Genomic DNA, 18,607 nt, shown 5'->3' on the forward strand with positions numbered 1-18,607 from the left:
TCCAAAATATACAAGGAACTCATACAACTCAACAATAAAAAAACCAAATAACCCAATTGAAAAATGGGCAGAGGACCTGAAGAGACATTTCTTCAAAGAGGACATACAAATGGCAAATAGACATATGAAAAAATACTCAACATCACTAATCATCAGAGAAATGCAAATAAAAACCACAATGAGATATCACCTCATGCTAGTTAGAATGGCTATCATCAACAAGACAAATAGTTGGAGAGGCTGTGGAGAAAAAGGAACCTTCATACACTGTTGGTGGGAATGCAGACTGGTGCAGCCGCTATGGAAGGCAGTGTGGAGGTTCCTCAAAAAATTACGAATAGAATTACCATATGACCCAGCAATCCCTCTCCTGGGTATCTACCCAAAAAATCTGAAAATATTTATCCATAAAGACAAGTGTGCTCCAATGTTCATTGCAGCTTTATTTATGGTGGCCAAGACATGGAAACAACCAAAATGTCCTTCGATAGATGAATGGATAAAGAAGTTGTGGTATATATATACACAATAAATAGAATACTATTCAGCGGTAAGAAAAGATGAAATAGGACCATTTGTGACAACATGGATGGATCCTGAGATTACAATGCTAACTGAAATAAGTCAGACAGAAAAAACAGAGAACCATATGATTTCACTGATATGTGGTATATAAACCAAAAACAACAAAAGAACAAGACAAGCAAATGAGAAACAAAAACTCATAGACACAGACAATTGTTTAGTGGTTACCAGAGGGTAAGGGGTGTGGGGGGTGTGAGATGAGGGTAAAGGGGATCAAATATATGGTGATGGAAGGAGAACTGACTCTGGGTGGTGAACATACAACGGGATTTATAGATGATGTAATACAGAATTGTACACCTGAAATCTATGTAACTTTACAAACAATTGTCACCCCAATAAACTTTAATTTAAAAAAAATAAATAAAATAAACCATTACTATATATATTCAGTGCTTCATAATTGTGGCATTTTTGCTTTGGGTAATTGTAGTAGAGTGGGAAAAGGGAAACTTATAATAAAAAGAGCCAATAAACTTATTACAATAATTCAGGTAATAATTAAGATTTCGATTTGGCTTGTAATTTTGACAAGCAAATATAAAAAGAAAAAAAAGTAAAGGAGAAAATCTAGACCTTTCTATGAGGGAGATGCCCAGGACTTGATAATATATTTACTTTTAAAGGAAAATGAGAGTATTAGAAACACAGGCCAAGGTTATATATACATTTTAGGGATTGAGAGAGTGTATTTGTATGTTTATACATAGACACAAGAGAGACAAGACAAAACAAAGAAATTTTCAAACAAATCAAAGCATTTGAACAATTTCACTATCTGTGAAAATGATATCAACATAGAAATAAGGTAAGACAAACAAGGCTTCTCTCTCTGCCTTTGAATAGCAATATGAAATTAAGGGTGAGATAATTTCCTATTCATGGAAGCTATTCTGCTTTGAAATTTACTCATACACTCAGATATGTTAGAAAGGTAATGCACTCTGTAATGTGGTCTTTATAATGCACAGTGTGACTGGCATGCTTTAAACATAACGTTTAGTTGCAATATTACCCCAAATTATCCTAGCAGGGAGAGCCTAGGCAAACCACCAATTTTAACTCCACATGTATTTCAGATACAGAAAAATGGATAAATTGGCTTCTTTTGTACCCTCCTTTCAGCTTGTCTTTAGAGCAGTGAAATTGTGTGGATGGGGATTTCAGCTCACAGATAGGCTTCTAGAGGAAAGCTGCAGGAGTGGTTAGCACCTCACAGGGCAACCGGGACTGCAATGGAGCCCAGCCAGCAGTCATCATGCTGAAGAGGGTGGGTGTAGATTCAAAGGTGGGAGGTAGTTATTTCAAGCACCAAGCTCCCAGTGTCTGAACTATGGTGGGTTAAAGGGAAAGTCCAGCGGAGAATTGTGAACATTCTACGAGGAAAGATCAATTTGGCTCTTCAAACAGCTATTACCCAAAGGGTTATCAATAGGCTCCCAAGACTTAATAAGGAGCGGTTTTACAGTTTTCTATCACTGTAGCTAGTTACATGACCTTCAACAAGTCACTTAATTTCTCTGTGCTTCAGGTTCTTTCTCGGCAATATGGAGATCATGTCTAAAGATCAGAGAGTAAGTCAGAAGATCACACAAGGTCTCTCTTCACTTTAGGATATATAGTTCTACGATTCACAATGGTCTTTATTTACGTAGTGCACAAAAGCCTATAACTAGAACGAGTCATCCTTGTAACTCTTTAACCTTTAAAATTGTGACCACTCACCTCCTACCTGTATGTTTAACACCATTCTAGATTTTCAGCTAGTTCTGCTTTGACCTGTGATAATTTAAGAAATCCTTGATTGGTAACGCCTACGCATTAAGTACCTGTCTCTGAGAGTGGTTATGAGAATTGAACGTATTGATGCATTAGAGTTCTTAACCTACTGCTTGACATATACTTACTATTCAATAGGTGTTAGTGGGTATACTGATGGTCATGAGTGAAATGGCCATTGTGCTCATGGTGTCACCAACCTTTCTGCTAAGCCACTACAACATAATATACTACTTCCTTGATGCCAGTAATAAGCGCTTAGTTTCTTCTTTCTACTGTGCATTATTATTCTATTACCTTACTTCTCTTCTGTTCTTTGGCCTCATTTCCTGTGCTAGATCCTGAGCTGGACTCCTCAGTCCTAGAATAAAACGTCTGTGCTCTGGGGTGTGTGGTACGGTTGGATGGTTGGTGTCTGTTTGACCTTCCTGATGCAGGTGATCACATGGGCCTCTGATGGCGGAAGCCTGTAACCTGGTATCCAGCTCTTCCCTCTGCTACCACTTCTCTCTCACTATACCTGGCCAATTTTTGTAGCCTCTAGTGAAGCTGCTAACAGACTGCAGTTCCTCCCTCATTTCTGAAAAAATGTAGGAAGTAAAAGAGAAGTCAGAATACTACCTTTCACATGGATGATATTGGAGAGTGTGGGGGTAGGTAAGAGATAAATGAACTTCCTAACATGGAACCTCAGAATTCAGCAAGGCCAGGTGGGGATGGCTGTTGCTGGAATAAAGAGATTGAAGAGGAGAATGATGTGGGACTGAGCCTGGTTTTCTTTGAATTTTTCAACTGGATAAGTGAATAAAGGTGTGGAAAAGATTAGAAGTGTCCTTAAGAGAAAGAAAAAAAAAAGAATCCCTCCTTCTGGAAACTAGAAGTGAGGAATATCCATCTCCTTTATGTGTCTGCCTGACATCCTCACTCTCTCCTGATTGTCTGCACTTTTTCCTGCAAGGCATTATCTCTAGGTCTTAGCCACTTTTGGACTAATGCCTATGCTACTTATTAAGATCTTCTATATTTTATTTTGGGTAGCAGGAAGAGAGCAATTTAAACCCTCCATAAAACTGTTACCTTTTTATAGGGTTCTATACTAGAGTTAATGGGATATAAGTTTGTGTTCATAATATTAATTTAGCAAACATAATATTTGGTGTTAATTAAAAACAGACTGCAGAGAGATGTTGAAAGTGCAATGTCTTCCAAGTAGATAAAATAAAAAATATATATATGATAGGCCTACAGTCTATATGTAAAGGCAAAAGATAAAGAAAATAATCTTCTGAGTAATGGGCATAGATTTACTATTTGTCATATTTCCCTATGTTGTGTTCCTCTCCTTTCAAATATGTGACACGGTATCATTTCTGCTGCTTTGTTGCAGTGTTAAGTCCTCTAAGAACTTTTCTTTTTCATTGTCTAAGATAGTGCTGCTGGTCTTCATCAAGCACTTTCAGGATTTGAATTCATTAAAATATTTTAATAGGGATGAATAAATGTTTCACTTTGAAGAGCGTCCTAAGCGTTCCACAGAAACTAGTAACAAACAACAAATTAACAGAGAAGAAACTTAATATAATGTCAAGCAGTAAAATAATGCAAAAAAGAATTATATGGGTTTCATCTCTAGTAATCATGAATAAGAAAAATAGAACAGGAAACCTGATAGGACTTACCTTTTTTGCTTTCCACTGTTTGCATCTCAGTGGCTGTGTGGTGCTGGTGGTGTGTGTATCTCACTCTGAAAAAGTATAGGTCAATTCTGTTCCTACAACCATATTCTTTTATGCACATTTATAGCCATTCCCAATGTTCCAGAGGCTCACAGAACTCTTGCGGATCTAAACAATCATAATTGATAGCCTTCACTGAGCAAAACATGAGCTAAGCAGTTTGCTTAGGATATCGCACTTAATCTTCCAATTATTCCCAAGCTAGGTACTACCAGGCAGCATTACCGCCCCTTTACTAAAGACACTAAAACAAAAAAACCTGAAGTTTAAATAGCTTATGTATTTTGTGCAAGAAACACACCCATAAAAATAGTTAAAGATGCAATTTTAAATTCTTGTCAGTCTGACTCCTTAACTATTGCCCAAGCCAATAGATTACAAATTTATTTACCAAGGCATGAGCAAAAATAATGCAATAGGCGGTGGAGAGAAATATTAAGATATCTACTTTTTAATTTAGCTCATCTGTATACATTTTTATTTTTGTGTATGTTTTGGAACACAAATGACATATTACTGAAGCATTATATACATATATATATATATTTTTTTACATATGCATACATACATACACACACACACACACACACACACACACCAGGGGTGCCAAAAAATGTATGTAAGGGGACACTTTGGTCAACGTTGCTCAAGCAGTAGTTCGCTGTAATCAGAAGTGTCTGGACGCTGATGGTAACCACTTTGAGCACCTCTTGTAACTGCGGAAGTCAAACATGATTTGTATTCATCTTATGTTATCAGTATATAGTGAGTATTACAACTGTAATAGTTTTATCTTTTCTTAAAACGTGTATATATATATATTTTTTTTTTTGGCACCCTTTGTATATAGTATGTTGGCTCAATTTTAATTATTTTTTATTTTAATTTTTATTGATATGGGTATACATGATACATCTGGAGGATGGCTCTGATTCAACTATATTTTCAAATATAACAGATACGTTCGTTTCTGAGATCTACCCTCCTTCTTTCTGCCCTTTTCCTTTCTGGCATCCTCACTTCCTTAATCTCTAGGTAGCCATTCTCCTCATGCTATATGCGAGGTATCCACAGATGACTTTGCTGTCCCATAATAGCTTCCTTTTAAGATCAGGTTTTCCCATCTCGCCCTGCTTCCTCTATTTCAATCATTGGGCTTGCTCTTCATTCAACATTACAGTGTAAAACAAACAAATGATTCATTAATGTGATCATACAAATTGCTGATGAGTAATGGCATGAAATCTTCAGATTATATTTAAAAGTAAAGTATTTCACATCAAATAAAACTTTTGGAATAGAGAATGAAGGGAAAAATCATTTTTCCACTTCTTTTCTCAAAATTATGAGTTATCAATTAAGTGGAATATGTCCAGAACTTTAGGAATGCATGTTTTTGAGTCGTGTTTTCACTTTGCAAAATTGATGAAATTTAATAAAACAGACATTTTTAATGCAATACATTAAATTAATTTTTATTAAACTAGGGATTATATAAATGCTGTCTTTTATATCCATATTTTCTCTGACTATTTTTTGGCACTTTGCATGCGGAATTTGATAATTTCTATGTGAAAATATACTAATGTCTTTAGCATAAAAACATTCACACTTAGGCCAAGATTCAAGGAAGAATATTCTTAACCATACTTCTTACATGGCAGGAATTAACTTCTAATATCATAAGGGTCTTAGAAAAAAGGCCTACATACAATCTCTTTGAAAAACTGATGCTATGTCATTTTATATTAGTTGTGAAAAGGAAGACCAGATTGAAGTGAAAACAACTAGATACGTCATATGTTTTTTTTGTTTCTGTGAGCACTTCTTTACTTAAATCCATCATTCTTGAAGAATATGCAGTGAAAGCAGAATTTTTCTACTTAGTCTATAGAGGAAGAGAGCAGAAGACGCCTATGGAGTCTCTGAAAAATGGTAGTAAAGAACATGAGTAAATTCAGTTAAGATCTGGTAAGATTGTTAAATTATTTGCAAAGCTTGATTTGAATGTAATTCTATTTATTTCCTTTATCAACAATGAGCATTTTCACTGCCATGCTTTCAGATGACATCAATATTATACTGATCCATCTCAGCAAACATTTTATCCCACCACTCTAGAAAGCACGCAAATAAAGGAGACTCAAAGGACTGACAAAACATTCCCACGTGAGGCTGGGAGGAACCAAAAAGTCCATTCAATGATATGTCAGAAAGTTAGACTACAGAGACAAGCATAGAACATTAACACTCAGACTTGGGATGAAAGCGATACAAACGTACATATTGAATACTATGCATCAAGTACGCATAATGAATGTGTGGTGAATTACACTAGAAACCCATTTCAATATTCAGTTGCTCTTATCAGAATTTGTCCGTATCAAAAGATGAACTACAGTAATCCTGTAGGTATATTTAAGCTACATAACCTATTCTACTTATGTATCTTCAGGAAGACTGAATTATTCTCTCAACAGATTTAAAGCATCAAACATGTATTCTGACATTTTCGTATTTTATTACCTTAAACCTTAAACTGTTGATATTTGAATTAGTCTTTTACTTTTATGTCTTAGACAAAATAGACAAATGCATTTTAACTAACTTCAATTCCTCACAGAATAATCCTGCCTGTTTATGGCCTGGCACCATCTATCATTAAAAGAACTGTAGCTAGTTCTCTAAAAAATGGAGTTTTCTGTATTTGTTTACTGAATGATAGCTTAATTATCTCCATTTTCAGGTGCCTGACATTTAATTTATTAAATTCTATGCTGAGCACAAGTTTGTAGCCACATTATTTTAAAATAGCCTGTTTTTTTGTTGTTTCTGTTTTGTTTGTTTGTTTGTTATTGTTATTTTTGCTGCAACCATTTCCTGCCACTACATCTATTATAAATGAAAGAAGAATGGTTCTGTAATTTATTGATGTGTTGGTGCAAGACAGCAACACACATCAATAAAATAAAATAAAAACTTTGAAAATGTGAAGCCAAATTGGAAGAATAGAGAAGAACCAATTATAAATGGATATCATCAGTATTTGTTGTTGGGATAAAGATGAGTTATTCTGAAAATACACTTTTATTTAATTTCATCTGAATCAGCTTTACAAAACCAGAATTTATATAAGAATATAAAGAGAGCACGCACAACACTATAACTTTGAAACGTCAGTTATTCTATGCTTCTCGAATCCTGAAATAAATCCATTAAATCAATTTCATACCAGATTTACATGTTATGAACAGAAAGGTTTTAAATGTTTTTCACTCAAGAACATGAAATCACCAAAATCCCAAAGAAAAAGGTAGGGTTAGTATACAGTGGATAGTTTTAAGATGAATTTTCTTTTTGTGGGCTTCTGCCTTGGGAAAAGATGGAATAGCTATAATCTAAAGATTCCTCAAGTCCTTTATAAAAATTATATCAATTAAAGGCAAACTGTCATATCATGTCAATGAGAGCTACTAATATATTCACTTTTATAAACTAGCCTAGAATTCTACTGATCTTTTAAGATTTATTTAAATTTACTTAAAAATGATACGTTTTTACAATTAATGAAGGGAAATTGATACATGATTATTAAATAAGTCCATACTTCATTTAGGTTTACTTCATTTTTACTTAATGTCATTGCTCTGCGCAGGATTTCATTCAGATCATATTACATTTAGTTGCCATGTCTATTTAGACTCCTCTTGGCTGTGACAATTAGTAAGACTTCCTGTTTTTTGATGACCTTGACTGTTTTGAGGAGTACTGGTCAGATATAATCTGTAGAATGCCCCTCTGTCGGAAGCTGTCTGACGTTTTTCTCATGATTAGCACGTGGTTATCAGTTTTTGAGAGGAAGGCGACTAAAATCGAGAGCCATTTTAATCCTATTATATCAGGGGTACATACTATCAAACATGATTTTTCACTGTTAATGTTGACTTTGCTGATTTTGGTGAAGTAGTGTTTCCCAGAAGGTGTCTCCATTGTAAAGTTACTCTTTTTTAAATTAAGTTCACTGGGGTGACACTTGTTAATAAAATTATATAATTTCCAGTGTACAATTCTATAATATTTCACCTGCATATTGAATTATATGTTCACTACCCAAAGTCAAATCTTCTTCCATCAACATATATTTGACCCCCTTTACCCTTTTCTACCTCCCTCCCTTCCTTCTTTCCCTGTGGTAACCACGAAACTGTTGTCTGTGTCTATGAGTTTTTGTTCGTCTGTTTGTCTTGTCCATTTTTTCCTTTCAGTTCTGTATCCTACATATGAGTGAAATCATACGGTTTTCGACTTTTTCCATCTGATTTATTTTGCTTAGCATGATATTCTCAAGATCCATCTATGTTGTCTCATATGGCAGTATTTCATCTTTTCTTATGGCAGAGTAATATTCCATTGTATATGAGGTCTGACACTTAAATTTGCAAGCTCATCCTAGAAAAAGTGCTACATAGCTCATTGCTGAATATCGCTACAGTCACCTTTGAAGTACTCCCCTGGGGAAGCTATGCACCTATGCCAGCACCTAGCCCACCCTTCAAAGCAATTTTGGAACTCTTTTTTCTGGAATGGCCATCAGAGCTGTCATCATATTACCCTTGATGTCCTGAATGTCATCAAAATGTCTTCCTTCCAATATTTCCTTTATCTTTGGGTAAAGAAAGAAGTCATTGAAGGCCAGATCAGGTGAGTAGGGAGGGTGTTCCAATACAGTTATTTGTTTACTGGCTAGAAACTCCCTAATAGACAGTGCTGTGTGAGCTGGTGCATTGCTGTGATGCAAGAAGCCATGAATTGTTGGTGAAAAGTTCAGATCATCTAACTTTTTCACGTAGCACTTCCAAATAGTAAACTTGATTAACTGTCCAGTTGGTACAAATTCATAATGAATAATCCCTCTGATATCAAAAATGGTTAGCAACATCATTGTAACAAGTTTGTGAATGTAATTGTCAGACCTCATGTATGTACCACTCTAATATCCAAAATATATGAAAAGCTCATAGAATTCAACAACAACAAAAATCCAATTAAAAAATGGGCAGGAACCTGACTAGTCACTTCTCCCAAGAAAATATACAAATGGCCAACAGATATATGAAAAAATGCTCAACTTCACTAGCTATTAGGGAAATGCAAGTCAAAACCCCAATGAGATACCAACTCACACGTGTTAGAATGGCTATTATCAACAAGACAAGTAATAACAAGTGTTGGAGAGGCTGTGGAGAAAAAGGAACTGTCATACACTGCTGGTGGGAATGTAAATTGGTAGAGCCACTATGGAAAACAGTATAGAGGTTCCTCAAAAAAAAAAGTTATTGTTTTTTATCCTCCTTTCCATATTGTACTTTTAGAAGGAAACTAGAATTGCACAGACCATACTCAAGGAGCAAGAAGTCATGCTCTCCTTTTTTAGGGTAGAGTATATACAGAAATTGTTCGGAATTCTTCCACATGGGATATTTGTCTCTTCTCTTACATTTATGTTTTATTTATTTATTTATTTATATTAATATTAATTCATGGATATTTGTTTTTTGCCTTGATATATAATCCAATTGACCTGGTACTACTTTGTTATATTGTTTAAATTTTTTTCCAGTTTTTTTCATTGAGAGTTCTTTCATATGTCTCCTTGTCCCTTTGATTTTTACTCATCAATATGTTTTATTAGTATTTTTGGGTATTTCCTTACTTTCTAGCACAATAGTATTTTACAGATTTACCTGATATATTTGTATCCCAGTCTTAGAAGCAGTCATTTCTCCAAGTGGATAGTTTTTAAACATTAGAGGATGGTACAAAAAAATTGAACTCTAGCTGCTAGGTGTGTTTGTTGCTACCAGTTTTCAGTGCTCTTAGGCAATTTCTAGTAACAAAGCAAGGAAATATATGTGTGTATACTAGATCATGTATATACACATATCTATAAATACTTTCATATGTTACCATCTTTATTAAGCTAAACATGAGTTAATACTGGTATCTGTAACTCTAATCCATTGCCATATGGATCATTCTTACCTCCTCCCCCTATTTGCAATTTCTCATTTCTACAATGAGTAACCTGGCTCCCACCACCTGCCATCTATTTACTTAACTGTTTAATTCTAGTATACACATATATAGCAGTATCATAATTAAATAGGACCCTACCGGGAAGACCTTTACTAACTATAGAACAGGGCTTGTGAGCAATTCCTTTTCCCTTTAGTCTTACAGATCCCACTTATAGCCAGTTACTTACGTCAGCCCCCATTTTCCCTACTCTTTTCAGTGAAGTTGTTTCACCTATTGGTAATACAGTTACATTGTTTTGTTACATTCTGCAGTTTTCCTGGGATTTATCCAATCTCCTAAATATTTTAAAAATTACATTCATTAAAGCTTACTTTGGGCTATAAAGTTCTGTAAATTTTAACAAATGGTTAATATCATATATCCAGCAGTATGGTATCATACAGAATAGCTTCACCACACTAAAAAAATCCACTGTGCTCCACCGAGTCAAATCTCATGCCCTTGCTTTGAACTCTGTACCACTCATCTGTCACTTATCCAATTGCATTTTAGGTTCCTCCATGTCATTCTGTGGCTTGATGGCTCCTTTCTCTTCGTTGCTGACAGATTGTCCATTGTATGAATATACTGCAGTTTGATTATCCATTCACCTGTTGAAGGATATCTTGGTTCCTTTCAGTTTCTCACTACTGTGAATAAAACAGCTGTAAATTTAAGCTACACAGTTTTGTGTGGACATAATTTTTAGATCAGTTCAAACACCTAGGAGTGTGATTATTGAATTATACAGCAAGACTACACTTAGCTTCATAAGAAACTACCACATTCTCTTCCAAGTGGCTATACATTTTACATTTCTATTAGCAATGAATGAGACTCTCTTACTGGACACTCTAACCAGCAACTGGTATTGTCAATTTCGTGGTGGGGGGAGGGGGATTTTAAGTTTTCTCATAGGTTTGTTGTGGGATCTTATTGTTGTTTTAATTTTAAGTTCCCTAATTACAAATGATGTTGAGCTTCATTTGTTAATGCTTATTTGCCATTAGTATGTCTTCTTTGTTGAGGGGTTTGTTCGTATCTTGTCTATTTTTAAGAATTGGACTGTCTCTTTTGTTATTGTTGAGTTTCTAAGGGTTCACTGTACATTTTGGATACCAGCCCTGTATTTGATATGTGTTTGGCAAATATTTTTTTCCTCTAGTCTGTGGCTTATCTTTCTATTCTCTTAACAGTATTTTTTAGAAATGAAGTTTTTATTTTAATGAAACCCAACTTCACAGTTTTTTCCTTCATGGATCATGTTTTTTTCTATTATCTAAAAACTTACTGCCACACAATGAGATACCATTCCATATATGCACTAGCTGGATACAATATTAGAAAAAAAAGAAAATTATAAGTATAAAATGGTTCAGCCAATTTGGAAACAGTTTGTCTATTCCTCAAAAAGTAGAATTTAAACATTGCTTTTCATATAACCTAGGAATTTTACTTCTAAGTATAAACTCAAAATAATTGAAAACAAATACTGAAACAAATACTTGTGCATAAATATTCATAATAGTGATATTCACAATGCCCATATAGATGAATGAATAAACAAAATGTACCATATCCATATAATGGAATATCATTCAGTAATAAAATTAAATGAGGTACTAATACATGCTATAATGGATGATTCTTGGTACATGCTAAGTGAAAGAAACCAAATACAAAAAAAATCACATATTGTATAATTTCATTTATATGAAATATGCAGAATAGGTATGTCAATAGAAACAGGACGCAAATTAGTGTTTGCAGGTAAATGGGGAGCGACAGCTTAATGTTATCCTTTTGGGATGATGCAAATATTTTGGAAGTAGACAGTAATTATGGTTGCACAATATTATGCATGTACTAAGTGCTACTGAACTGTACATTTTAATATACATAGTGAATGTTATGTCATGTGAATTTTGTTCTAAGAAAATGAAAGAATACATTTAAAAAAGCTCATTGCCCAACCCAACGTCACGTAGTTATTTTCTTATGTTTTTACCCTAGAATTTTTACAGTTCTAATGAGCTTTAAACTAAAAGATGTTTTGAAATAATAATTAATATTTTGATCTACATATATTTTTAGAGCATATTTTCTTAGACACCTAGTAATGTAATTTCGTACATTCTTCAAAAAGTTTTTTCATGGCAAAGGAAACCATCCACAAAACAAAAAGATATCTTACTGAATGGGATAAGATATTTGTGAATGATACATCTGATAAGGGCTTAATATCCAAAATTTATAAAAATCACAAACAATTCAACACCAAAAAGACAAGCAATCCAATTGAAAAATGGGCAGAAGACATGAGGAGACATTTCTCCAAAGAGGACATACAGGTGGCCAATAGACATATGAAAAGACGCTCAACGTCACTAATCATCAGAGAAATGCAAATTAAAACCACAATGAGACACCATGTCACTCCTGTCAGAATGGGTATCATCAATAAATCAACAAATGACAACTGTTGGCGAGTATGTGGAGAAAAGAGAACCCTCGTGCACTGCTAATGGGATTGCAGATTGGTGCATCCAGTATGGAAAAAAGTATGTACGTTCTTCAAAAAATTAAAAATAGAACTACCTTATGACTCAGCAATTCCACTCTTGTGTCAAAGAAATACAAAACACAAATTTGAATAAATGTATGTACCCCCATGTTTACTGCAGCACTATTCACAATGGCCAATATATAGAAACAACCAAAATGCCCATCAATAGACAAATGGATAAAGAAATTGTGGTGCATTTAAACGATGGAATATTACTCTGCCATAAAACAGAATGAAATCTTACCATTTGCAACAACATGGATGGACCTAGAGGATATTACGCTAAGTGAAATAAGTCAAAATGAAAAAGACAAATACCATATGATCTAACTTATATGTGGAATTTAAAGACCAGAATAAATGAGCAAACAAAACAGAAATAGACTTATAGATACAGAGAACAAATTGATGGTTGCTAGATGGAAGGGGGTTCCGGGAATGAGGAGAAGGTGAAGGGATTAGAAAGTACCAATTAGTAGTCACAAAAATAGTCCATGGATGTGAAATGCAGTGTGGGGAATATAATCAGTAATGTTGTAAAGATTACGTATGGTGTCAGATGGGCACTGGACTTATTGAAGGCATTACTTCATACATTATGGTTAATACTTAACCACTGCACTGTACAACTGAAATTAATATAAAATAATACTGAATTGTATATATATAGTGTCATGGGATGTAAGTTACAGCAGAGGGAATATAGTCAATGGTATTTTAATAGCTATGTACAATGTCAGATGGGTAGTAGACTTGGTGGGGTTATCACTTTGTGAGGGGTGTACATGTTTAATCATTGTGTTGTTTTATACACCTAAAACTAATAATTAAATTGAATTAAAAAACAAAACAAACCATTTAAACACTAATGAAATCAGAATTAAGATAATTTTGTGTACATTAATTTTATTTTTCTATCTTGTTTATTCTCATAGATCTGTTTGTTTTTATAATAAATTATTTATAAAGTTTGCAGTTGAGCTTATGGGGTAATATATAGAATAAAAACAAGCAACTAGCTAGTATATGGTGCTTGTTATAAGTTAAAATATACTGAAATGGGGGTGTTCTTGATTGACCTAATGAAAGGCAAGTTCAATTAAAATTTGTTGATTAAATAAATTGGACTTTTCATATCTGTAAGCATACAAAAATTATGTTATACAATTTTATATAGTTATGTTACAAAATTTTATGAAAGAAATACAAATCAATTTAAAATATTTTTCCAGCTTGATTGTTCTCTTTGAAACACAAAAAAACATTATCAATATGCAACACATATTCAGAGGTATCAAACCAGAATATACATTTTACTTCTATTGGGAACCAGAAAATTAATATTAGGATGCTGGTGTCATCCCCAGTGTGGTATTAATAAGCCATTATAATGTAGTTTTAATATTTATTATCCTTTAGCTATGTTTTCATCTTTAATATAAATCTTTAAATCATTGAAAATGTTGCATTTTATTGTTTGGATATACACCTTAGTTCATTAAAGTTAGAAAAAAATATATAATAGAAGTGACTCTAAACCAAGAGCATGAAGACATTAGTAATATCACCAAAGGATCTTTCTCTACTGCATTCTGGGTGGCCCTGGCAGCCCTTCACTAGGATGCAATAGTTATTTCAGTGGTTGACATATTCTTCACTGAATTTTTTAAAAAAATAATATTAGGATATTTGGGGGTATTTATATATTTTATTCAAATATTTGACACCCGTCAAATTTTCAGAAGTCATGGAGATGTTAATTTAGTTCATTAAAATAACATTTTAATGATGATAGAAAGGTACAATGTTCTAAAGAAGGCTGTTTCATCAGGTACAGAGAACAAAATATTTCCAAGTGAATAAGGATAATTTTTCTATGAATGCATATGAATGACTATAGTAGTTTCAAAGATAGGAGTAATTACATCAAGCTGTATTTGAAATCCTTAGAACTCAAGATCTCAGGATACCTCAGATTATTCAGATAAACCACTCTATAAAGAGTTTTTAATGTGAAATACTTTCTGGCATGTTGGGTCTAATGAGAGCATCACAAAGCTCTTTTACTCATTCTGTACCATGCTGACCTTGGCACAAATCATATACCATGACCCATGAGAAACATCGTCTTTGCTTGCTTCCTGCGGAAAGCCCTGCCCTTCTTCTTTGTTTCCTATGATCACCTTTTCACTGAAATTACTAGGTCATTCCAAATGGTAGATTGGTTTCATGGCTAAAGTCTGAATAGTGAGTACACAATGCCTTTAGAAACGATCTACTTAGATCTGAATAAAATAAGAAACGGTTTTCCTGTGTTACTCCCTATATTGCTCCCTAGCTTATTTACCTCATATCAGAGGCTTATAATAGGAAATGAAAATATGATCAGACTCATAATGTTCAAACTCATTTTGAACAACATTCAGTTCTGTTTCTAAGATATGCTGATTCTTGTTCCAAACTCTCAACAACTATTGAGGTTTGAGAAGAGGCAATTGTTATTCTTTTTCTTCCAGATTTTAGAATAACACAGATGAAATCACAGGAAAAGACCATTTTCCTGATAAAAAAAAAATTTGCTCTCACCATAAAATTTTGTAAATAGTCAAGTTGGAATGATTTAGATCAGATGTGATCGTTGGCTTTAAATTCAGGCACTCAAGCATTTCTCACACCGAAAATGTGAGACCTTCTCTTGTGCCACATAACAATACAATGATGCAGACTAACTTCTCACAAGTCAGCACATGGCAAAAGGTTCCAAAGTGGCAATGACTGATCCAGACACTTGAAGGCAGGAATGCCTACAAGCACCTCATTTGAACCGATACCCCATGAGCAAAGCTCAGCTTTACTGAAGAAGTAGGATTGAGAAAAAAAGATTGTATGCCACAAATCCATAATGTCTTCCTGCACTTTAAAAATGGGGGCAAGATAATTTAATTTGAAGTGGGCTGCTTCACTTATTGCATAAATTCCATAAATAACACAATCCTGACTCTGAATCTCACACTTTGACATGGATAAGCAATGATGAACTAAGTGTCGCTTGTGTAGTCTGGAGAAAAGGAGTTTTTGCAAACCAGGCATTTGTAGCAGGTGTGTCAATGGTACCCACTTCCTGTCCCTAATAACAGCTGCACATGTTTCTGGTGGGCGGCTTGAATTTGTGCCCCTCAACCTCTGTGGTTTTGTCCTGCTTGGCATTAGATTTTGGCATGTCTGTGCATAAAGTGTCAACTTTATTTAAGTTATAAAAGGCCCGAGTGTTAACATCAAGCATGCAGATGCAGTGCCTTCCTAGCCAAGCATACTTCCTGGACTACCAAAATAGTGCAGCTGCAACCATTGTGTGCCATTAGCAGGGACATTCTGTAAATCCTAATCTGTTAAACGGTGGCATCATCATGCGTTGATCCAAGGGTAAACATTTGCTATTTCAATTAGCTAGTGGGTAGATCTCTATAAATATGTCACTTTGCTCTTTAGAGGCTAAGTTATACATTTAACGTCAAAATGTTATTATAAAAAAAAAGGCTAAATCGTAATTGCTTATTTAGTAAAAATCCGGGGACATTTAGCTCATGTCTTTGGATTTATCAAAGTGTTTTACTTAAACAGTGGGAAATTATTTCGAGTTTAGGACTTCTATTTCATCTTTTTCTAAAGCATACAGATATTTGCTGATTCATTATCCTTGAAGGCAAAATTTGCAGGTAAACTTTATATTTTGGTTCCTTAAAACTGACTCGCATCTGTTCAGATCATTTTGCTGAATGACACCAGGCAGAAAACCAGCCAAGCTATGGTAAATTAACATCAATTAATGATAACATACATACATCAGACTTTGATAAGTAGAGAAGCAATACGCTAAACATGATTATACTAACTTATTTCAAGTAAATACTAAAAAGCTGTTTTTGAGATGATTGTAAAAAGAACTATTGACCGAAAAAAAATAAATCTTTATAAACGTAGGAGTCATTAACACAGTGACATTTATCATATCAATTGAATATTATAAACATCTATATTAGTCTATTTTTAGCAAGTACCTAATTTCAGCAATTGCTGTGATGATACCATGAATATTCTCCTATTTTCATCATTTTTAAAAAACTGTTTAGCTAAAGTAATGCAACTGAATTGGTGGGAAATGAAACCTGATTGTTGCAGATACTATGGATAGAGCCATGAAAGACTATCAGACAGAATGAAACATGTGATTACTGAAAAATTACTTTGTGTGTATGTGTGCATTTATTTAATTATACTCAATTTTAATTTCCATTAACAATGATAATGATATCTGAGCTGAATACCTTCATGAAACAGTTAACTAAACCATATTAATTATTTTTAAAATTATCCATTCTTTGTTTTTCTTTCTTGCTTTTTTTTTTTTTTTAAGTAAGCTCATTTATTTGCTCTCCTAAGATAGGGCTCTTCTATATTTGATGCATATTGTTTTGTAAAACTGAGCATTAGAAAAGTGTAAGATGACTGCTATAAATAAGACTTTTTTTCCATCCTCCCTAAAGTTGGTTAACCTTCACTCCCACCTTATCAAAGCAATTATCTGATACATATAAATGTTAAATAGGTATAAATATAAATGTATATTTGCAGGTTTGCCTGCAATTTCTATCAGATTTGAACACTGGAAATGCTTCTTTAAAAGGTAGACGTGTTTGTAGTCCTCTCAGGAGAAAATCTAATGTCATACACTTATTTCAGGCAGGATGAATTTTCTAAAAAGAACACTGAAGAACTAAAGGCATGATGAAGTGTTTAGTTCTAAAAGTTACTAGACAATTTGAAAATGTCAGGACACGCATTATTCTGTTTATATTAAAGAACCTGTCAGACCAGCGCATTTGTGAAAAATAACAGTGGTTATTTGTTTGGTATTTCCAACATTTCTGCATTTTACTCCAAATGTTCTCTTTTCCCCACCACTCAGAGCCTGCATTAAAACACAAAAAAAATAATAAAAAAAAAATCTTTAAAACCATTCAGTACCCCCTCCCAGGAACATAACAACATTATTAATATTTAAAGAGTATTAGTGATATTTCCTTTGCTATAGACTGAACAGTTGTGTTCTTCCCAAATTCTTGTGATGAAACTTAATTCCGGAAGTGATAGTATTTATCGGTGGGGCCTGTGGGAGGTAATTAAGTCATGAGAACTGAGACCACATGAATGGGAAGTGCCCTTATAAAAGAGACCCCAGGCATTACCCTCCCCCCCTTGGTCATGTGACACATCCAAAAGACTGCTGTCTGTGTACCAGAAAGCAGGCTCTCATCAGACACCAAATCTGCCACTACTTCGATTAAATGAAAGAGAAGGAAAAAACAACACGAAAAATTAATTCAAAGAAGAGGTGGTTCTCTGAAAACGATTAATACAATTGACAAACCCCTGGTTAGACTTACTAAGGAAAATAGAGAAAAGATACAAATAAACAAAATCAGAAATGAAAGAGGAGAATGTTACAATGGACACCACAGAAATACAGAATATTAGAATATCATACAAGAATATTATGAAGGACAGTATGCCACCAAATTCAATAACCTAAGACAAATTTTTAAAAATATATAACCTTCCTAGACTGAATCACGAAGAACTGGAAAATCTAAATAGACCAGTCAACAGTAAAGAAATTGAAACAATCATCCGAAACCTACTCAAAAACAAAAGTGCAAGACTAGATGGCTTCACTAGTGAATTCTACCAAACATTCAAAGATGATTTAATACCTGTCCTCCACAAACTTTTCCAAAAAATTGAAGAGAGGCAATAATTCCTAACTCATTTTATAAGGTCAACATTACCGTGATACCAAAACTTT

The sequence above is a fragment of the Rhinolophus ferrumequinum genome, chromosome 13 (genome assembly GCF_004115265.2).
Source record: "Rhinolophus ferrumequinum isolate MPI-CBG mRhiFer1 chromosome 13, mRhiFer1_v1.p, whole genome shotgun sequence".
NCBI classification, from domain to species: Eukaryota; Metazoa; Chordata; class Mammalia; order Chiroptera; family Rhinolophidae; genus Rhinolophus; species Rhinolophus ferrumequinum.